Raw genomic sequence first — 24,661 nt, 5'->3', positions numbered from 1 at the left:
GTAATCTACCTATTTTAATTCCGTATTTCTTAGGCACTTATTGAAGAGTTGTGTATTTTTCAGTGCTTCACATTTATTAGAAATTGCAGAGAAATTGAGGAGGATCTGGCTCGTTAACACAAAAATGGTCAAAGGAGTTAAATGGACCTTCTGTGAGGAAAGTTTAAACCTATTGTGATATTTTACTCCAGAGGAGGAACTTGAGAATATTAAATAAACATAAAATATACTGTGTTTTCAGGATATTATATAATGGTATGCAAAATATAAGATATTGCCATTAACACATAGAACAGGAAATATTCATTTCAAATGAATATTTCAAATCAGTTTTCAATACTTCCTGGAAGGTGTTAGAACCTTCCTCAGGGGTCATCTAGAGTTATGTCACTCACAAAGTCAAGTGATCCTTTTGCCTAAATCCAGTATCTTCCTCTTTGATTTTAACAGTATTCTCTGTTTTTGGTCTATCACTGGTACGGACAATTTGAGTGCCCTTTCCAGTAACACCTTAATATATCTGAAGTCATTAGTTGTCCCCTTCAAATAATTTTGGCATCTCTGCCCTAGCCTAAACTTTTCTATACTTTCCTTCTGTTAAGTATTCTTTGCAATTCTTCTCTGAAACTTCTCCCTGAGAGTCACAGTCCATGAGGGTAAACCTGATGATCTAAACTGGACATCTGAATCTGAAGGCTTCCGACCAGATAAAACAAACAATAGACCAACAAAAAACCTCACATTCTGCTTCATTTTTTCTCATATTTTAGAAGTGGTTTCCAGCTATTTCTTTATCATATTGATTTTTACAGATAGACTTTTACTCTTTAGGAGACTAACGTTTGTATATTTATTTATTAAAGATTTTATTTATTTATCTTTAGAGAGGAAGGGAAGGAGAGAGGGAGAGAAATATCAATATATGGTTGCTTCTTGTGAGTCCCCTGCTGGTAACTGGCCTGCAACCCAGGCCTGCACCCTGACTGGGAATCCAACCGCGATTGTGTGGTTCGCAAGCCCACCCTCAATCCACTGAGCTACACCAGCCAGGGCTTTATTTTTGTTTTTGTAAAAATATTTTTCCTTTATTTTTTTAATCCATCCCTGAGTATGCGTTTATTGCCTTTTAGAGAGTGAGGAAGGGAGAGAAAGTGAGAAAGAAACACAAATGTGAAAGAGAAACATTAGTTGCCTCCCATAAGGGTCCCTACTGGGGATTGAACTCACATCCTTTCGGTGTACTGGCTGCCCCTCCAACCAACTGAGCCACCTGGCCAGGGCTTTGCAGAAATACAGTGGCACCTTGATAGCTACTGTCTTCAGAATTTGTCAAACTTGGTACTCGTCACATTTTGACAAGAAAAAACGTTTCATCACTCAGCGCTTGCTTGTCACTGGTCACACTGACTAAAACTTGTATGACTTATGATGCTAACCTGCAAGAGAAAACGCTTCAGCAAGCATTGCTAGCTCACTGCTTTGTCAAAATGAATTAATGATGAGTACCTAGGTACCACAGTACCTTTCATCCAGCAAAGTCATGTTCAATCCTATTCTGCCCATCACAGTATCTTGTGAATACAGAACTGGCTCTTTGGTTTAGACATCATTTAACAACTTGGTAAGAAAGACCCCAGGATTAATTATTTTGGAACTTTCATGGACATGGTACTTCAGACTGGTACAGAGAAGTGACAGCAATTATTTCAGTATAGTCTTAAATCAGGTGTTCCTTTGTCAATAGTGACAAAGTAAACTAGAACACAAATGGTGCAGGTTGAAAATTTTTATTATCATTATGATAAATCAGTTTTGGTTATTACTTATCTATGTAGGCTGTTAATTTAGAATGTGGCTCTATCTGCTCTTGCCAATGTTATATGAGGTACTGTTTAAAATAATTATTATTTTCCATGGGATAGTGATTAGTTTGGTTTTCCTTTTATCTGACATTTAAAAGCATAGATTTAGATTAGAGCTTTTTGGTGATAACAATATTTAAATTGGTATAAGGCCATTGCAAATAAGTTTTAAAAAATTTCTGGGGCATTTAAAATTAATTTGCGGTCCATGTTAACATATACTTATTGTTTGCTATACATGGCAGGTGCTTGGGATAGAGGTGAATAAAGGTGAATAATAGGTATAGAATGCATAATTATTGAACTAGTCAAGACAAAAACTAGGGAAAATATATTTGACCAAAAAATTCCATATTTTCTTAAAATTTATTTAATTATTTTTCAAGTACAGTTTTCTGTTTATTACTCCCGTCCCATCCCACCCTCCCATGCTCCCCTTCCCATTTCCACCCTTCTTAGTTGTTGTCCATGTATCCTTTATATTTGTTCCTCTAAATCCCTCCCCTATTTCCCCTGAAATTCCCTCCCCTCTCCCCTCTGGTCGCTGTCCCCCTGTTCTCTATGTCAGTGTCTTTCGTTATATTTTGTTTGCTTGCTTGTTTGTTTTGCTGTTTAGCTTCCTGTTAAAGGTGAGATCATATGGTATTTGTCCTTCAACACCTGGCTTATTTCATTCAGCATAATGCTTTCCAGTTCCATCCATGCTGTTGCAAAAGGTAGGAGCTCCTTCTTTCTCTTTGCTGCATAGAATTCCATTGTGTATATGTACCATAGTTTTTTGATCCATTCATTTACTGATGGGCACCTAGGTTGCTTCCAACTCTTGGCTATTGTAAATTGTGCTGCTATGAACATTGGGGTGCATATGTTCTTTGGGATTGTTGTTTTAGGGTTCTTAGGATACAATCCCAGCAGTGGAATTGCTGGGTCAAAAGACAGGTCCAATTTTAGTTTTCTGAGAAAATTCTATACTTTTTTCCATAATGGTTGTACCAGTTTGCAATCCCACCAACAGTGGACTAGAGTCCCTTTTTCCCCCACAAAAAATTCTATATCAACAACAACAAGAATAAAAACCAGAGTAACTGAGTCCTAGAAGAAGGGTGGCTAACTGGAAACGGAGGTTTCACAGAGGAGGTGATGTTTAAGCTGAATTCTGAAATGTACTTAGAGGGAGACAGACAGAGTTGGGGAAAGTGTAATTTAAGGGGAATGAACAAAAAGAGCTAAAGTGTGGAGAAATAAGGCTGCATAGCCTTTGTGGGGGCACTGCAAAGGGTTCAGTGAGGCTAGAATCAGGTTAGTCTGGTTTGGAAGACTAGGCTGTGTCTAGATCATTAAGTAAGAACGTGCATGGCTTGCTGGGAACTGGGACTTTATCCCATGGGTCAGTAAGAAAACTTTTGCAAGAGTTTCAGGCCCTTGTTACCTTTCACATGGACTAAAACTAAAGGCAGTGAGGCTAGAGCCAAAGACATTTCACTGTGGGTAATCGTGGAGGCAAAATCAGCAGGACAAAGTGGTGTATAGATAAGAGAAAGGGGAAGCTGTCCAGAGAACAAGGTGATATCTTGTGAGATTGCATGATGCTTTTGCCATCTATTGAGAGAGTGGCTGTAGTAGAATTCAGTTTGAAGAGTGAGATAACATGATTCGTTTTTAAAGATTATATTCTCAATGTCCATAAGAACACCTAGGTAGAGCTGCCTAGTGGAAAATACAGGTACACTTAACATTTATAATAGCTGGCTCTTTGTCGTGGCTTATGGCTTCTAGGCAGACCCACACTCAAGAGCTGTGCTATTGTAAATGGTTGAGAAATGAAGGTTTTAATAGTGAAATATTCCTAAGAGGAGCATGACCTTGGAAAACAGTTCAATAAAAACAAGCCTCATGGAGGGCTTCTTCAGATGTTTTTTCATATGGTTTTTCCGGTACCTGTGGGCGCCTTCTTTCAATGCGATGCTGCATGAATGTTTACAACACATGTCACGTTGGCTCTGTTCTCTTTCCTGGCATTTTCCTGTCTAAGCTTTCGGACCAGACTGTATTGACTGTACTATGCTCTTTAGGTGCTTTTATTTTTATTCTGGCTAATTAAAAGGGGATGAAATAGATACAGGTCTTTTGAAATCACAGGAAATTCAGAAACTTCTTGATTTTGTTTGGAAGGCTAAAAATTTGCAATCACACACACACATGCACATGCATCTTGTGCCTTCTGTTCTGACAGTGTTTCTTGCCCGGCTCCATCCCTTTCCCTGTCGCGTAGGACCCAGCTGGGGAGTGGAGTCAAGGACGCTGTTTTACAAGCAAATGTGCAAGTCAGCTCACCCATGTCTTTTGATTTTTGTGAAAATCTTTTACCTACCACATCAAGTTGTTGTAAGGATCAAAGGAAATAATGCTTACAAAGTTCTTTCTTGATTTATAAAGGACTGTACAAATGTAGGAAGCTGAAGAAAGGAAAGAATGACTCATTTTTATTTCTGATACAGAGGCGTACCTGTTTGTAATTTTTTTTCTTCCTGCTAAGGAGGTTTAGTTATAAGTGTGTCTGTGGGAAGATTTTTGGTTGTGCCTAATTTCTCGGGCCACAGTGCTTAAAGATACATTTATCTTTCTCTGACCTAGTCCCTATGTGTATTCCAATTTAGTTCAAGTTTTTCACAGGCTTGTATTTTTTTTTCCACTAAATTTTTACCTTAATGCTCTTTACCCATGTTCTTACAGACTGTAACAACGTATCAGATCATTCTGACACAATGAAGCCCCTGGCATCTGCTTGAAGAATTGTTTTCTGGGACTATGCTCTAATGCCCTTCCTCCAAGTGTGGGCAACTTAGTGTTTACTTACTTTCACCTGTTATTTTGATCAATTCTCTATCAAATTGTCTTGTAAACCCCCAGAACTCTAGGACTGTTTCTGCACATAGAACATTGTTTCAGACTGATATTTGTGGGGAGCTGCCAAGTCACCCTGAGCAGGTATTTGCAGGATCCTTTGTGAAGGCACCTGGCCAGGTGGGGTCAGGAAATCTCACCCAGCAGCCACTAAAGCCTAGTAGTTTGGCTCTCTATCTAGAAGAGGTGGTGGCAAGTCCTGGCTGGTTTCTAGACCTGGTGACTTTGACAGGTAAACTGAGTGAGACTCATAGTTTCTAATAAATAGGCAGAGTGGTTGTACCCATAGACCCAGCTTAAAAGAGCAGGACAGAGTGGAAATATTCTAAAATTAGTTCTTGGTGACAAACAACTCCTCTTTAATTTACAACTATGGCTGTTACTATTACTATACTTCACACTTATTTCTTCTTAATTAGATTATGAATGTGGCTGCTATCTACATTTGAACCTTACGCCAAACATCTACGAACACATTCGTGCTGGTCTGGAGAAGAAATCTTATTAAGCAATCCTAAGTCAAAATAATTACTGTGAGAAAGCAGAGAAATGCACAGGTTCTGAATTTCTATGAGAAAATGTGCATTTGAATAAAAGTGCCTTTGGCCCTTACCTTTTGTAGAAGAAAAGAAAAGAAACATATTGACTATTACCTGGAAAAATGACATATGCTTTCCAGGCATTTGTAGTGACCAGAAAATGACATATGATGTGTTGATATAGTAATATATGTGGGAATTACATTAATTAATTTTTAACTTTTTACACTCAGTAGGTTAATTTTATGAGAATAATTCTAAGGGACTCAAGCCAACAAATGCAGGAATTTGAAAACTAACTTAGCTTATAAAATTACATCTTAACAAAATAGAAATTGCTCATAGGGAAAAAATAATCAGTGATGAAAGCACCCTTCAGTATATTTAGCTTATCAAAATGTTCCTAAATGACTCAAAATGTACTTCTCATATATGATAAATATTTTCTATACTATAACTATATGTTGACAAATGAACAACATGTTCTGTTGGTGAAGAGGCTCCAAGTGTCAAATACTAATTACCATGATTATGATTTAAGCTTGTCAGAACTAACATCTTGAAATCATGAAGAGGGTTTGTAAAAAGATGGGAGTAGAGCATATTACAAATTCTTTTTTATTTGATTATTATTAAACTATTGAGAAAATACAAATAATGTTAACAATAAAAGCCAGTGCTGTATGTAACTATACCCGTACTAAAGGGCATTCTACATAATATGAACCTGCCTGGTTCATCTGTTCTTCCTCACCTTGTCTTGAAGATTTTTGCATGGCTTTTTCTAAATTTCTGACTTGTTTTAACTTAAAGAGAAATGGTGTAAGTGGATTCTGATTGCCTTTTTTTCTATCCACATGAAACTGGTTTAACATTAGGAAATCTCCGAGGAGGTAAGTACTCACCAGAAGAGAGGATAACATTGAGAAATCTTTCCAAGTCTAAAGTAATTTGATTAGGATTTCCTCAGTCTTTACTTAGAAGAGAATCGATTCTTTTTCTAGGCTTTTGTACTTCCAATCAATTGCTTACCCTTATTTGCATAATCTTGCTAAAATTTAGATGCTACCATTATACTCTTCAACTCAAAAGTCCTAGACTCATAGCCTCCTCCATAGAATCTTTTTGGAAAACTCCTTATTTGCCCTATAGACTGCTAACCCCTTCTATTGTGTTACTCCTCAGATGGCTGCTATGACACTGACCACACTTTGTGTCACTCATTTGTCCACACACTTGTACACCCTATGTCAGTCCAAAGTCTGTATGTGTGAGAAAACTCTGACCTTTCCCTAACTCCAGCTAGAATAAACTTTTTTCTTCTGTGTTCTATCCTACAATTTGTTTAATCGCTGTGGGCTTGTAGTATAATCATCTCTGTCTGTCCTAACTTCCCCGAGTGGCTGGTGAGTTCCTGTACTGATATACTCATTCATTTAAGACACGTATTGAGCATTTCCTCTGTTCCAGGCATTGTGTTATGCTCTGGGCACAATGTAGTGATTATAATAAACAAAACTGTTTTCCTCTAAGAGCTTTCATTCTGGTCAGTGGAAAAAGACAGTAAAAATATATACAAATAACACAACACATATCTGACAATGATAAATACTTTAGTAAGAAAAAAAAAGTAAAAAAAGAGGGACACACACTGATCACAACAAGTCCCCTTGAAGAGGCAACTTCTGGGTAGCGATCTAAAGGACTAAGGGCCATCTTGGTAGAGAAGCTTTCTGTCCGCAGGGCCTAGTGAATCCAAGGATCTGAAAGTGGGAGTGTGCTTGCAGTGTTTGAGGAAGAAGGAGGAGGCCAGGATGGGGGGAGCAGAGGGAGCTGGCAGAAAGAAGTGGGGGGCAGTGCCCTAGTGGGAGTCCAGATTATTCAAGGCCTTGTATGCTCAGGCCCACCATTGGTATTTTACTCCCAATGACACGAGGAACCTTTGGTGGGTTGTAAATAGAGGAGTGACATGGCAAGACTTTTGTTTTAAAGGTGTCATCCTGGCTTTTGTTCCTGTAGGAGGCAAGTGTGGAATCGGTGAGATTGGTTGGAGGCTAATTCTAACAAGAGATGCCAGTGACTTGGACCAAGGCGGTAGCAGTGGAAGCACTGAGAGATGGCTGGGTTTGGGGTATCATGCAAAGGAAGTACTGACACTTTTACAGGAGGATTTACTAATAAAAAGAGAGGACACAAAGATCACTGCAAGGATTATTAGAAAGGGGAAGTTAAGCAATTAATTTTGGAGCTGACAAAATTGAGACACCTATTACATATCTAAGAGGAGATACCAGGTAGGTAGGCTTGTAGTTAAATCAAGAGTTCAGAGGTAGACATAAATTTTAGGGATTTTTTGTTTTGTGAATAGATAATATTGAAAACTCTGGGTATAAATAAAACACCCAATTCAGTTAGTATAGATTGTGAAAGGTTTTTAATGACTAAGTCCTCCACAGCTTAGAGATTAAAAAATGAGGGGAAGCTGCAAAGGAGGCTAGGTGGGGTCCCTCGCTCGGTGAAGACTACCTAGTTGGTTGATTATTTCTAATGTAAGGGCAATTCCTCTCATTGCACTATGGGTGGTTCTTATGAGGTAGGAAGTGATAAAAGACAACACAGTACTTCTACTACTTGACCTTAAAGATAGAGTTTCATATGCATTTGTCAACCTGAAGAAGTAGTTCTATACTTGCCAAATTCCCACTTCATCCTAAGGCAAAGGAGTAATCCTGCTCTTCCCTCTGCATGTATCTATGCTTAGAGAGGAGAATTGTGTGGCTTATCACATCCACAAAGTTGCTTTTGATATGTATTATAATTAATTTCACCTTTATTGGGAATGTGTCATGATTTGGCCAGGGGTCAATTCTATGGTGGCATAGTTGGTTCTGGGGCTAACTCAGGACACTGCAGTGTTTTCAGTGCAGGAACTCCAGTAAACTACCTGCATGGTGTGACCTAAGTCATGGCAGTGTCTTTAGCACATCCTTTACTCACTCTGGGTTTCCACATTGGGGTGTGTAACTGTCAAGTATTCCAAACTGCGAATGTTTCTAAGGATGCAAATGAAGCCTGACTCATCATGAACCTGTGAATTCACCCTAGGCACCAGAGCAGATGGAATGTGAACAAAGGTCAAAATAGATTCATCTCAGTGGTATGTCTGCTGACATTGTAATAAGCACTTAACTGTCTCCATTCCCTCCAAACACAAAATACGAAAACCACCCTTGATAGTTTAAAGCAGCTTTCACTCAACCTCAGTGGCGTTTCTTAGCTTCAAAGTGAAGGCTGCCATCTTGCTATAATCGCCAATTAAAACTGGCAACATGAAAGTCTGATGGAGGAAAACAGAACTTCATTGCCCAGAAAACTATCAACTTATTTCTTTAATAGAGAGTGACAGGATTTTTTTTCTTTAAAAAATGGATAATCTATATGAAAATTCAGTGCCTTTGGATCCCATTTTATGATTTTCTATAATGTCTTTGTTTTGTTAAGTATGTATTATCCACTAAAATAATGAACTTTATTTGTCTACTCTTAGTACCTATCTAAAGTTAATTGGTGGGGATATGAACAGTTACATAGCCCATTTAATTAATATCACTTATCCATAATTAAAATCTAAAAGGCAGGCAGTTTTGTGCTTTAACTGCAGAAAAATAAATGGAGGCTTAGAAAGGGTAAATGGTGTAACACAGTCATTAAAAATAGTCAGTAGAGCTGAGACCGGAACTTAGATCTGACTCAAAGGCTGTATTTCTCTCTCCACACTAGACTATGATCCAATGAATAGGCAAAGGCTGTTTCCCATGCTTTTATTACAGATAACCTAAAAAAAGTTTGAAAAAAGAGTTTATTCTCTAATGGATCTGTTTGGTTTTTTTTTTTTTTTTTTTTGGAGCTTGACTAAAAAGATCACTAAAGCAGGGCACTGTGTTATATCTTGCAAGCATCATTTTATAACTCTGAAAATCGAATATATGTGGAATGACACAAAATGTGCGAATGGTATAAACTCATTTCATTGAGCTGTCTGACTCTGTGAGGAGATACAATTTTATTCTTCATAAGGTCTTTGAGGGAGTATATATCCCAACACAATTTATGATGTCACATATCAGAGTTTCAAAGTTCAAATAAAATTAAGGTGGAATTGAAGAAAATAAAAGAGAAAAGAAAGATAACCCCAATAATCTAGAGGCTATGATAGAAATGTTACTTAAAGAGGCAACATATATCCACCCAGTGGCTTCTAATATTGAAATATGCCCTGAAGTTGGCTCCAAAGAAGATGATGAAATAGTCAGTGAGTGAACTTCCAGTGAAGTTATAGTCAGCCATAAATTTGTCTTGGAAATGATGCAGTGAAAAACTCAAATATTTATTTTAGCAGAGGAATTCTAAGTGAAAAAGATTCTGGAGGGAGAAAATAGCCGCAGACAGAGAAGTAATGAAACAGAAGAAAGAAAAAAGTCTTAACAGAAGGTTGCTGTATTAAGTGTGTGCATGTGAGCTTGTGTGGGTGCGTGTTGGTGGTAGTGGTGGTGGTGGTCGTGGTGATGGTGGGAATTTGTTGGACCACACTGGGACCTGCTTCTAGGTCACACTCATTGGGATGAGCCTTCTGAATCTTCAGGCCACTGCCTTGCTGCAAGCTGCCATAGTTTATTGGTGATTATAACAGTTTGGGGTAAAGCAGTTTTTACGAAGTCAAGTCCTCCTTTACATATTCATACCAGGTATTTGATAAGAACTGTTCTACCTGAGCACATTTTTCTCATTAAAAGTAATAAGCATTAAGATAATTTTTTGCATGAATATGAGATGTTTCATGCTGAACAGAGATTATTCCTGCTCAATAGGCATTATTATTAATAATAATGGGCCTGCTGAAGGGCAAAGCAGAAATTTTGTAAGGTAGAAAATGTTCTATTTCTACATCTTCAAAAAAATAATGTATATTATTTCTGATTAAAGCATTGAAACATATGAAAAGTGAAAAATTGTTTATGATTCCAGTTTACAGAGATACCTACCATTAATATACATATTTTTGTAAGTATATACGAGGTCTGTCCAGAAAATTCCAACTATTATTATATTATGTTATATAATAACATAATTAATATATATATATTATATTATATTATGTTAATATAAAGAGAATGGTTTGAACAACACTGATGTAACCTGGCAGCCAAAGAGGGTGGACTGGAATGTGCATGCATGAACTCTTATGACTTCACTGTACTGTAAGTCAGTGGGGGTAGTATATGCAATTAAATGAGCATGTGTACTGTGTGGCTGTCACATTCAAAATAACCGAGGGAGTAGAGCAACAAATCTGCATCAGATTTTGTTTTAAGCTTGAACATTCTTCCATGGAAACTATCTGGATGATTTGGAAGGCTGTAGCTATGGGCAACTGGTGATTGGCAGCTTCATCACAACAATGCACCCACTCATGCATCATGTCTCCTGCAGAGTTTTTGGCAGACTATCATATCACCTAGGTGACTCAGACCCTCTACAACCCAGATTTAGTGCCCTGTGACTTCTGGCTTTTCCCCAAAATAAAATCACCCTTGAAAGGGCAGAGATTTCAGATGATTCATGACATTCATGAAAATACAATAAGGCCGATAGCTGATGGAGATTGGGAGAACTGTGTGAGGTCCCAAGGTGCCTATTTTGAAAGAGACTGAGGCATCATTGTCCTATATACAATGTTTCTTGTACCTTGTATCTTCTTTAATAAATGTGTCTATTTTTCATATTACATAGCTGGATACCTTCTGGAGAGACCTCGTATATTAACTGGGTCCATACTACATGTACAATTTTGCATCATGCTTTCTCAGCCTAGTAATGCATAGTACTTTCATCATTCAAAGTTATTTGAAAACATTAATTGTTTTATATTTATCATATCTATATGTATTGCTGAAATACATTTCTACCTAGTTCTGTAAATTTTTTCATTTGCTATATATTATAAATAAATGTATAGCAAAAGTTGTTGTGCACAATTTTTAGTCCAGCAAAAATGGTGGGTATTTTTGCCTATATTCTGAGTCTCATGGAAATTCTTCTAGTGTCTTATTTCCTTCAAGTTATTCCACAGAATACAAACATATTGGTGAATAGATATACCACTGATTAAAAGATTACTGTTGTCAAATAGGTTTGTGAAATGTCAGTTCAATAAAGGTATAGAGTCTTTTTTTTTTTGTCCTGTGGGACTTCTCAGTCTTTAATATGCAAGTGTGCACTCTGAATTATTAAGAGACAGATCAGGCAAGAAGTGAACCACTTTTCCAAAGATCGCAGACCAATAGTATTGTGGGATTTTTATTTGTGAAACACTAAATATGATGCTTTCTTTGATTAAAAATAAATATTTTTTATCATGATGATTGAAGATTACTTTAGGTAAATATTAGTTGGGTAATACAAGGCTATGCTGCAACAAGTATATCCTAAAATGTTTAAGACTCAACACAACAAAGATTTATTCCTTCCTCACATCATAGTTTGTGACAGGTCAGGCTCCTATGTGTTTCTTTTCTAAATAGCATCCCAGGGACCCAGAATGCTTCAAAATTCTAACTCTACCAGCTCTGAGATTTTTTCTTTTAGCCACTTAAATGAGATTCAGTGTGGAGAGTGCACAACTGCTCTTAACTTTCTTCTTTCCACTGGTGAGAATTAGTCATATACATAGACCACTAACAGTCATGAAAACTGGGAAACGTTAAGGAGAATATAAGTATTCGACGAATAATAACAGTCTCTGACATGATTTTTTTCTTTTTCTTTTCTTTTCATTTTTTTTTCTGCTTTTTCTTTTTTCCATTTTTTTTCTTATTGTCTTCTCATGCCTTTAAGAGCCCAGGACTGCCCTCCTAAACTGAGGGGGAGACTGCTGTGTGTCCTGCCAGACTTCTCTGTTACTGCTGAGTACAGGGGAGCAGAGGAAGTATAGGCCAGGACAAGTGACATGCTTTTTTTAAAATAAGCAATGGATGTTGGATATCACTGAATGCTGTGTTAGTGTAGGTTCTTCAGAGAAACAGACTCAACAGGAGACAGATAGACAGAGATAGATTTACATAAATGTATATCTTAAATATTTAAAGTTTATTTTTAGAGAGAGGGGAAGTGGGGGAGAAACAGAGGGAGAGAAACACCAATGTGTGGCTGCTTCCTATGTACCCCCTACTGGGGATCTGGTCTGCAACCCAGGCATGTGCCCTGACAGGGAATTGGACTGGTGATGCTGTGGTTGGCAGTCCCATGATCAATCCACTGAGCTACACCAGCCAGGCGATTTACCTAAATATTTTATGTGTGAGGAAATTTATTGTGATGCTTAGTAGAATTCACCAGTGAAACCATATGGTCCCGAGCTTTACTTTGTTGGAAGGTTTTTGATTGTTGATTCAACCTCCTTACCCATTATTTGTGTATTCAGATTTTCTGTCTCTTCAGAATTCAGTTTTGATAGGTTTTGTTTTTCGAAATGTTTCATTTCTTCTAGATTGTCTAGTTTGTAGTCCATCATGATCTTTTGCATTTCCGTGGAGCCAATTGTAATTCTCCTCTTTCTTTTATAATTTTACTTGAGTCTTCTATTCATGGAGTATAGTACTTCTTATACATTCTCAATTCTATTTACTAGGACTTTGTTTAGAATTCTTATATATATTGGTGAGAAATGTTGGTCTGTATTTTTCTTTATTTGTGCTGTATTTTTTAAAAAATATACTTTATTGAATACACTATTACAGTTGTCCCATTTTTTCTCCCCTTTATTCCTCTCTGCCCTACACCACCTCTCCCACCCACATTCCCTCCCCTTAGTTCATGTCCATGGATGATAACATGTAAGTTCTTTGGCTTCTCCATTTCCTATACTATTTTAACCTTCCCCTGTCTATTTTGTACCTACCATTTGTACTTCTTATTCCCTATACCTTTTCCCTTATTCTACCCTCTCACCCTCCTCATTGATAACCTTGCATGTGATCTCCATTTATGTAATTGTGTTCCTGTTCTAGTTGTTTGCTTAATTTGTTTTTCTTTTTCTTTTTTTTATGTTGTTGTTGATAGTTGTGAGTTGTTGATAGTTGTTGTCATATTACTGTTCATATTTTTGATCATCTTCTTTTTCTTAGATAAGTTTCTTTAACATTTCATGTAATAAGGGCTTTGTGATGATGAACTCCTTTAACCTGACCTTACCTGGGAAGCACTTTATCTGCTCTTGCATTCTAAATGATAGTTTTGCTGGATAGAGTAATCTTGGATGTAGATCCTTGCTTTTCATGACTTTGAATACATCTTTCCAGCCCCTAATTGCCTGTAAAGTTTCTTTTGAGAAATTAGCTGATAGTCTCATGAGAACTCCTTTGTAGGTAACTGTCTCACTTTCTCTTGCTGCTCCTAAGATTCTCCTCTTTAATCTTGGGTAGCTTAATGATGGTGCCCCTTGGTGTGTGCTTCCTTGGGTCCAACTTCTTTGGGACTCTCTGAGCTTCCTGGATTTCCCGGAAGTCTATTTCCTTGGCCATATGAGCAAGATTCTCCTTCATTATTTTTTTCAAATAGGTTTTCAATTTCTTGCTCTTCCTGTTCTCCTTTTGGCCCCTCTGTGATTCAGATGTTGGAATATTTAAATTTGTCCTGGAAGTTCCTAAGCCTTTCCTTATTTAGTTTTTTCCCTTAAAAAAATTGTTGTTCAAGTACAGTTGTCTCCATTTCCCCCTACCCCCACCCCCCTAACCCTAGCCATCCCCACCTCCTTCCCATGATCCCCCCTTTGTTTTGTCCATGTGTCCTTTATAGTTGTTCCTGAAAACCCTCTCTCTTCCCCCCTCCCCCATTATCCCATCCCACCTCTCCTCTGGTTACCGTCAGTTTGTCCTTAATTTGAAAGTCTCTGGTTATATTTTGCTTGCTTGTTTGTTTTGTTGATTAGGTTCCACTTAAAGGTGAGATCATATGGTATTTGTCTTTCACTGCCTGGCTTATTTTACCTAGCATAATACTCTCCAGTTCTATCCATGCTGTTGCAAAGGGTAGGAGTTTCCTCTTTCCTTCTGCTGTGTAGTATTCCATCATGTAAATATGCTACAGTTTTTTGATCCACTCATTTACTGATAAGCCTCTCCATATTTTTTGAATTCTTTTTACTTCATTCTGTTCTGGTTGAATGTTTATTTCTTCTCTTGCTCCAAATCATTGATTTGAGTCTCAGTTTCCTTCCCTTCATTGTTGCCTCCCTGTATATTTTTCTTTATTTCACTTTCTATAGCCTTCATTTTTCCCTCTATTTTGTGACCACACTCAACTATTTCTGTAAGAATCCAGATTACCAGTGTTGTGAGCTGTGCATCTGATAGGTTGGCTGTCTCTTCATTGCTTAGTTATATTTTTGGGATTTTGATCTGTTATTTCATTTTGGGCATATTTCTTTGTCTCAGTGCACCTGTTATATTGTAAGGGACAGAGCCTTAGGCATTTGCCAGGGTGGGGCAACCCATGTAGCTGCATTGTGGTGCTGTATGCTGGGGAGGGGTCAGAGAGGGAACAATGCTGCTTGCTCGACTATTGGCTGGTTTTTAGTCACTTCCTCTGCTACCCACAAGCAAATTAGGCCCTTCTGGTGCTGATTCCCAGGTGGGTGGGTTTGGATCCTATGGATTTCTCCAGTGAACTCTCCTGTGAGGTTGGGAGTTTCTCCTGCTGCCTCAACCCCCACAGGTTTTTTTTTTTAGTCAGAGGTTTTGAGGCTTTCTTTTCCTGAGTTGGAACCCTCGGTTGTGTGGTCAGTCTCACTCCCTGTTGTTCCTCGCAGTTTATCCACATGCAAATGTGAGACTGTCTGGCCCACCAGCTAGTATCTTGCCTGCCCCTGTCTGCCAGCCGCAGTCTCGCCTGCCTTGTCCTCCAGTCACCACCTTGCTGTGTGTTCTTTCTGCTGTGGCTACCCATCTCTGCTCCTCCTATCTCTCTGGATGAATGCTTCTTCTTTAACTCCTTGGTTGTCGGACTTCTGTACAGTTTGATTTTCTGGTAGTTATGGTTATTTTTTTACTTTAAATTTGCTGTTGTGTTTTCTGTTGTGCTTCTTTTGGTTGTGCGAGGAGGCAAAGTACATCTATCTACGCCTCCACGTTAGCTGGAAGTCCCACATCGATCATTTTATACCACAGTATTTTCATCCTTGAGCTCTCAAATTGATTAATACTTTGAGTGGCTGGAATACACAATTACTCACACACTCTTTTCTATCTTAACCACTGGCAAATGGGTAAGTAATTTTTAAAGCTTTTGCATGTGTAACAATGTATTTGTGTTTCACTCATTAATTTATTCATTCCTGTAACAACTATTTGTTAAACATCAACTATGTGTCTGGAACCCTGCTAAATATAGAATTACACAAGAGGACATGACAGTCCATATCCTCCAGGAACTTAATAATTTTCTGGTAAAGACAGATATTGAAAAAGAAAATGCAAGGGAGATGAAAATAAAAGGAAGACATAGTAAAAGGATTTTAAGTCAGAGGGAACAACCTAGCAATCTAGTTTAGGGTTCAGAAAAAACTTCTACTTAAAAATATTATTAGAATGGGACCTAGAATTTGAGTGGAACTACAGTGTGGGAGAAAAAAGTCTGAGTTAAAGGAACTTAGAAATGATGTCTGTAAGGTAAAAGCATATAGCAAACTTGAGAGTCTGAATAACCACTATGCCTAGAGTACTGGGAGTAAAGTGGTGTCAGACATCTGAGTTACATGGGAAGGTGGTTGAAACACAATTGTGGATCACCACGTGGGTTCATGTTGGGATTTGGTACTTTGTTGTAAGAGCAATGAAAATCTGTGAAAATCTGGTGATGATATAATTAATTATTCATTTTAAATAATTACTCTGAATACTGAATTCACTTTCAAAATTCTATACATTTTGTTCTTTGGTCTCCTGAAATTTAATTTACAAAATATAAGTCTGAGGCTGACTTTAATTTTGTTCTTTTGAATGTAGTATACATTTTTTCTATGTGTTTATGAGAGATATTTTTACTTTTGAAATATAAATATTCCCCAAGAGTTTCTTTAAGTATAGATATATTTTACTTAATCTTTCTTGAATATAGTGAATATATAATATATATTATATATTTTTGAATATATAATACATATTTAGTTATATGTATTATATAACTTTCTTGAATATATAATGCATATATATAGTTATATGTGTATAACATATATATGTTATATATAGTTGAATATATACATAGTTATATATAATGTATTTATAGTAAATATATATGAGTATATTAAGGAGATTTTAAAAATCTAGAATGTTTTCTTTAGTTATAGTTTTACTTACTGCTTATTTTTATTTGTTTTGTTTTCTTCCTTGGTAACCTCTATAATTATGCCATAATTCTGAGACTTAATTTCTATTTTTTGTTTCCTTTACCTACTATGATGATCATTTTCAATATGAGGCCTGTCCAGAAAGTATCCAGCAATGTAATAAGAAAAATACAGACATTTATTGAAAAGGATACAAGATACAAGAAACATTGTACATAGGACAGTGATGCCTCAGTCCCCTTCAAAGTAGGCATCTTGGGCCCTCACACAGTTCTGCCAGTTTCCCTCTTTTTCCCCCCTCTTTTCCCTGCCTCTGAATGCAAACTGGCAGAAAGTAGTAGATTCACAAATGTCATCAATGGTCTAAAATCTCTTCCCTTTAAAAGGTGATTTTATTTTTTGGAAAAGCTAGACATCACAGGATGTCAAATCTGGGTTGTAGGGGGGCTGTGTCACCTGGGTGATATGATATTTTGCTGAAAACTCTGCATGAGACAGGATGCATGGACAGGTGCATTATTACAATGAAGCTGCCAATCACCAGTTGCCCATAGTTGTGGTCTACTAAATCATTGGAATAGCTTCCATATAGGAATATTTGAGCTTAAAGTAAAATTTGATGCAGATTCATTACTCTCTTAGCTTAGTTGTTTTGAATGTGATGGCCACACATACACCTGCTCACTCAATGGCATCTACCACCTCCACTGACTAGTATGGTAAAGGCATCATTGTTCATGCATGCTTATTCCAGTCCACTCTCCTTGGCTGCCAAGTTACATTGATGTTGCTCAAACCATGCTCATTATATTAATAATGGTTGGACTTTTTCTGGACAGACCTTGTATATACATACATATATAATACACATATAGCACACAAATGCACAGATACTCAGGCATTTGCCTATACATATTTATGTATATATAGTTCTATATAAGCGTATACACAGGCATATGTGTGTATGTGTGTATACACAGCCTACGTGAGTATGTGGAGAGAGAGAGAGACTGAAAAGTTTCCAAGTTTTTCTCTGTCTTTTTAGGGATTTTTTAATCAAATTTAGGAGATGTCTGTCATAAGTGCCAGCTAAATGCCATTTTCATCCAAAAATACCATTCTGCTTTTGCAAAGCTTTATCTGATATTTACAATAAAGATGTAATCCATGCAGAAGAGGTTCAGAATTAGTTTAGTGTTGTTGAGGCTATTTCAGGGGATATCCAGAGTGAGAAAAGAAGAAAAAGGGTGACTATTGTTTGCTGAATTGAGTTCTCATCCTATTTTATTCCAAAGACAGAAAGGTCTTCATGAGGCTATGGATTCCATAAATTAGTTCCTATTAGGAATGCACCAGCCCTGGCTGGTGTAGCTCAGTGGATTGAGCTCAGGCCTGTGAAGCAAAGGATTGAGGTTCGATTCCCAGTCAGGGCACATGCCTGGGTTGCAGGCCAGTTCCTGGCAGGGGACACACCAGAGGCAACCCTACATTGATATTTCTCTCCCTCTCTCCTTCCCTTCCCCTCTAAAGATAAATAAATAAAAGATATTTTTTTAAAAAAAGGAATGCACCAAACCAGTCTAGTCCTATAACATTCTACCATATTACAAATCATGATCAGGTAAACAAAATATAAACATAACATCTAGAAGAACAATTTCCCTAAATCATTTCAGAAACTCATTTTGGCCAAAAGAAAGCTCTTCTGAAAGTCTAACCTTATCTGGATGGAAACTTTTAGAAGCCTATTTTTTTCCCTCTCTTCAGGAAATATAGAAAATAGTGTTTTGAAAAATGTCCAGTTTCTCGTTGGAGATAAGCTTCTCAACTGACTTTGTGCTACTTAAGCATCAGGTATATCTGCACATAAAACATTTCCTGACTTAGGAGACCCCCCTACTCTACAGCCCTTTAACATACTCCTTTCGTGGGTGGGTAGACATGGTGGGGCTAAATTACATTCAGGGTTGTTTGTTTGGAAAATAATATAATAATAAATAAATAACATTACAAGAATAAACCGTTTTGTGTACTCACAGTTATAAATCTATTTTCCCCACCCTATATCACATAAATGTTTCGAATCTAAATGGATTATTTATACCTGTACAATTTTCCTTTTAACACTTGGTGGAATATTGTTTTCTGCATGCTACACGTAGTTTAAGAGGCGTCTCTGGTGTCCTGATGAAAAACACGGGCTGCAGAGCTTCAGGCCTGGTTTGGCATCTCCACTCCATTCCATGTTAGCTGCATGACTTTGGGTGAGGGACAATGTTTCTGTGCTTCATGTTTCCTGGAAAAACATGAAAGACCCATATGATTTAACTAGCTAATGTGTTTCTTTTCATAAAACAGTTCCCATTGTGTCATATGTGTTAGTTGTTACTGCTATTTTGATGTGATCATTAATATAATGGTAAGTATGTCTTTTTAAATTGATATGAGAATACCTCTTACAGAAAAAAATTAAATTTTTGGTAAATACCATCTAAGAAACAAAAGTAAGAGCTTCTTGAATTATAAGGGTTATTATTAAAAAGACCAGTGACTTCATTACTTTAAAAATGTTAGATTTTTTAAAAGGCATTTTTTTCTAAATACCCTTTAGAAATCTTATATTTCATACAAATGTATCTTGAATAGTTTTTATGAAAAAAGATGACTAACTTCTTGTAGAATTTTTGTCTTTGGTGTTCTTAGAAATTAATCGTGTGCTTCAATTAATTACATTCTCAGGGATATTTGGGCTTTTAGTTTGTTTATTCTATTTTTCTAGTAAATAGCTTCTTAAGTTACTATTATCCCCCTCAATGCCCATTGATTCAGAGAACTTACCAACAAATGGAATTTATTGCTCTGATTTTGAACAGGATCTTGTGGCCTTTTTTCATTGTAATTCAAGGTACTATTTAATCCTCTTGCTTAGAGACCATTGGAGTAAAAATCTTCATGTTGCAGATTACTTTTTGACAGTGATGCATGGGAAGATTATTCTGCAAGGACCAGAAAATACGATACTTGCTGGAAGAAATTCAATGTCACAACCAGTTGAAATAAAGAACACCCAATCCCACGTGCTCATAAAGTGGGGATTCCTTTCCAAAGCTTTGTACTGCGCAAAGGATACTTATCTGGTGTGTTGAGAAGTTGTCTCTGGGACCGTCACACTTGGAATTCCAGCAGATTACCCTATCATCAAGTCATCAGTATGCTGCTATTTGAATAAACACAGCTGTTGTTTTCCAAGAAATATGGCTAGGAGCAGCAAGGAAAAAAAAAGGGCAATTAGTGCTATTGAAGTGTAGGGGCACTCAGGATGGCATATATGTATGTATGAGAGTGTTCTTTCCTGAATAGCCTGTTTACCATGCTGTGACTTAACAGCAGGGGGGTAATGATCTCCTCTCCAAATCCTTGGTACTTTACTGCATTTGGCTACTTGCCTAATATTAATTATGAATATTTTCATGATTAAATAAATACATATTTGAATTCATATGACCTTGTGTTATCTTCTATCTAAAATATCAAAATTTGGACGGCAACTTGTCTTTATACGTATATAAAATAGATGAACAGGATACCATTTTAAAACTTCGATTGATGATTTTTGTTAGTTTTCTTACCTTTAGAACACCTGCAGAGCAAAGACCTGTGCGACAGGTGCCATTGCTGCAAACAGTCTTGTGTTTAGGGGTCAAAGAGAACCTTCAGTATGTTGTGATGAAAAGAGTTATAGACCAGAAAGATTAGACCGCCGACTGGCCATGTCACCATAGGATTGCCGCCCTTGGGTCTCAGCTTCTTTATCTGTAAACTACTGATGTTGGACAATGTGATCTTTTAGGTCCCTACAAATTCCATGACACTTTTAATGTAGGTTTTTCACTATTCATGTCTGACATTCAGTGCTGGGTAAACATTTATCACAGTGACCCATTAGAACACTGGGTTGTCATTTTTGTAATTAAACCAACAAACATACAGATATTCTAGCGGTTTTTGTGCTGTCAGTATATATGAAGACAAGGAAGACGATGAGTCATGAGGATGTCTCAGTGCTCCATCCACAGACAACAGTTTGTCTCGAATTTCCATCCTCTTCAGTCTTCAGTCCGTGGTTAAGAATGCTGGTTCAGGAGTATAGGCTTGGCGGATGGGAGGATGAGGGGAAGACTAGAGAAAAGGAAGACAAGTTCCTGTTTCTGTGATAAGATGGCCAAGAACAAGTCATGAAGCTAGAGAGGCAATGCCTTTTCTTGAAAGGGTTATTGTTGTGGTGCCCTTTAAAGTCATCCCATTAAAGAATACAGAAGACACACTGGCACCCCCATTCCAGTAACCACTAGGACTGAGTTACTGTGTCTTGTACCTTACGTCCTCTAAAGACAGAGCTGACTATGACTTAAAGTACATGAATCCTCATGCATTGCATCCAATGAAACTAAAAGATTTTAAAAAATCCTCATAGATAAAATGGCACACGAGATAGGTTGGTGCCAGCAATGGTTATTTTCTAGTGTTTTTAAGTAGGGGTAAAAGAAACCTTCATTTAAACCCCATCAGAAATCAACAGAAGCCTTCAAGCAAGAATGACAAAGCAGCATGAGTAATGTTTGGGGTCCATACAGGGATGAGGGTGACAAAGGGCGTTTGTTCCTTAGTCAGAACAGCAACCGTCTGTGCACTGTCTGAAGTCTGGCTGTGCGACCTTGGGCCCAGCCAGGAAATAATGTCACCAAACCCAACTCCTCCTCATTAATAGTAACAACACACAGTAGTTTAGTGCTTTATACTTTCAGAGGTCTTTTGCATTTATTATCTCATCTCTGATCCATTTTTAGGATGGTGTTAGCCTTACCTCATGCCCTAGCATTTCATCATTTCTTTGTAGACATTGTAGCTTAACTGATAGATCAGGTTTCTCTACTCATGCTTTGGGCAACCTGTCGTGGGGATGAAAGTGACATTTTGGTTAGTGGTTTAGCCAAATAACAAAGTTAAATTGAAATAGAAAGTTTCTAATGGGGTCAAATGATACATTGTAAAGGATGGAATTAAGGAGGCTAATACAGTGATGGTTTTTCTCACTATGACTCTGTGTCATTTGATCCTCATGGAAAGCCCCTGAAGGAGAGAATTTATCATTATTCCCAATATGTAGGTGAGGAAACAGACACTTGGGCAGTTTCAGTGGCTTATAGAAGTCACAGGGCCAACAGTAGAACTAGGAATAGTAACTACTGTATTTTTCAAACTATAAGATGCACTCCCCCCTCCCAAATTTGGGAGGAAAATGGGGATGTGTCTTGTAGTCCAAATGTAGATTTACATTTACATCGGTGAAATATTATGTCATTTATGTTATTAAATATTTTACCACATTTTTTGCTTCAAAATTCTTTTTCTATTTTCCTCCTCTAAAACCTAGGTGCATCTTATGGTCTGAAAAATATGGTAGTTCTATTGCTTCCTTGGTCAATGCTCTTTCCAACACACTCTAGTTCCTCTCTGTGTACTAAGAGAACTTTACAAGTGGGGACTGCTTTTATTTGCACACACCACTTTCCCTTCCAAAATTAACACTAGAGGCATAGGAAACTGACTTTGAGTGCTGTTAGCAATGTAAGGTTTGCTGCATCCTCTGTGGTATGTGGGCAGCAGGAATTACCTAAGCATTAGAGGAAAATCTGAGCGAGTAGATGTCAAAGGAGAGCCGGGACTAAAGCTGCAAAGCATTCACTCTGCCACTGGGTATCTTTTTCCATAAAGTGGAGCGAATTCCTCTTCCTTGATATATTGAAGTCTGTGCTACTCTTTATTTCAGATAGCTCAGTACTCGATTGTTATGGCTTAATACTAATTGTTCTGTTATGGCACCTGCTATGCTGAAATTTGTCCACTCAAAAGCCATCACCTGTGGCTCCTTTTGGTATGAACGCCACGGGTTTTTAAAAGTTATTGAATGCAGAAAGCAACAAAGTTGGGGATAAAAAGGTCTGTTGGGCAGTTTTCTATATTCATCGCCTCTGGACGTTCATGCCTCACCTTATAAACTAGGATGAGAGGTATGAGGTGTGGGGGATCAGCGAAGAGCTGCACGTAAATGGGGAGGCCGTGACAGAGTCACTACCTACAGCAGTAGTACAATACTGAGCACATTACAAAATCCACTGCTGCAGCTGAAACCCACGGCACGTTCCGGAGGACCCAGAATCTTGCAGCTGCTCTGTCACTCTGGGTCATTCATGATATTAGATGAAAGGCGCTCTGTAAAAACCAGGTCTTGGGATAATGGTGTCTCTTTTCTTCCCAGAGTGGTTGGGACAGTAAATTAGGCAGGATTCTTCGTGCCCAGGTAACAGAAACCAGTTCTGAGAAGTTCAAGCAAAAATTCTAGGGTATATAAAGATATAGGGAAGTCTCACTTTAGATCTGGAAATCAGCAGGGCTCTCTTTGTAGTAATAGAGGACTTTTGAGAGCTTATGGTATTCTAGCTCTCTTTCTCACTCATCTTGGTTATCTTCTAGACGTTTGATGGGTTTTTTTCTTCCAACAGACATCCTTTTCCTGTTATTCAGTCTACATAATAGAAATTTGTTGTCATGCTGCCCTCACCTCCTGACCTTACATGTTATAAGTCCAATAATGCAAGCTTTGCTAGTTCCAATATCAACTTCCCAGGAAAGAATACGATTGGCCTGGTTTTAAACATGTGTCCACTCTGGTTTAGTTCAAACTTAACTGTAGAGATTTAACCTCCTGACCAAGTGAAGGGGTGGGAAGTTCCTGGACATAAAGAGAATCATGCTGAGCTGAGAACATGCCATACAATATGTCTTATTTACAGGTAGAACTGTAAATAAGAGATGATACCAACGATTACAAATAGGACACTGGAACAGGTAGTGAACAAATTGGGAGGATGTGGGATTGCCTTGAATGGATCATTTTGATCATTGTCATTATGATTCCTGATCTGTCAGTAGGCCCTAACCTACTGTTATAATACTGGTAGGACAGGGGGTGTACAGGAGACAAAAGGAATTGAGGTCATAGCAAAATTGAAAATATTTGGTAGCTATACAAGCTATTAAACTGATACAAATTAAAAGTTCCAGTTGCTGAGAGAGAAGTTCAAATTAGGTGGCAAATAGCCCCAAATCTAGGCAATCCCTGGAAATGGGGATGTAGAGTCCGTAATGCAAGAGAAAATGTAAGTGGTTCATTCAGCAATGGGAACCCGCCTCAGGAGGTAGCATTGTTACCTCTGTCAGTTCCCACCTCAGTTTCTTCTCTCATTCTTGAAAAGGTCCAATGTGCCAGGTGGAAGAAAACAAAACAATATGAGTCTAGGACCAGGAACATGGAGGCCACAGCTGGCTCGTTAGTCTTCTAGAGGTTGAGTCTTGGTTAGTGTTTGGAGTCAATGGTATTGAGTTTGAAAAGGATATTCTGATCCCAGCTGGGAGACCCAGGTCTTACCCTAGGCATTTGCACATTGGATTATGGATGGAAGACCTTTGCCAGCCCTCACCGGAAGGCCAGCTGGCCTTGCTGATATACTTCAGTGTGGGCTCAGGAACAGGTGAGGGCATTGGGACCCTGTCTAAAAGGTGTAAGCAATAGATGAACTTTTGGCAGTAAAGCCACTATCAGTATTTGAGTCAGCTGTGGCATTTATTATGCCCAAACCCCAAATACTTCCTTTTATCTTTCATATTTTCAGTTTTCCTCCCCTTGATTTCTTTTCTTGTCTTTAGTGGTTACAAATCAATACCATTTGAACTGCACCATCAAAATACAGTATTTGAAAACATGCTTGAAGCCTTTTGTAACAGAATAGTTCTATTTCTAATGCAAATAATTACTTCCTAATTGTTCTGTAAAATTGTATTTTATTGCATGTAATTTTAAAGCAGGCAGCACCTGCAAAGGGATTATTTTATTT

General features: G+C 37.7%; 1 pseudogene; it reads right to left on the bottom strand.

The window, feature by feature from the left end:
* Positions 1-12,177: 12,177 nt before the first annotated feature.
* LOC118974471 (uncharacterized) lies at positions 12,178-12,306 on the bottom strand (annotated as a pseudogene).
* Between the last annotated feature and the right edge of the window lie 12,355 nt (positions 12,307-24,661).

Source organism: Sturnira hondurensis, unplaced genomic scaffold (genome assembly GCF_014824575.4).
Source record: "Sturnira hondurensis isolate 20B ecotype Veracruz unplaced genomic scaffold, ASM1482457v3 Scaffold0019428, whole genome shotgun sequence".
Lineage (NCBI taxonomy): Eukaryota > Metazoa > Chordata > Mammalia > Chiroptera > Phyllostomidae > Sturnira > Sturnira hondurensis.
This window is presented reverse-complemented; position numbering and strand designations above follow the sequence as displayed.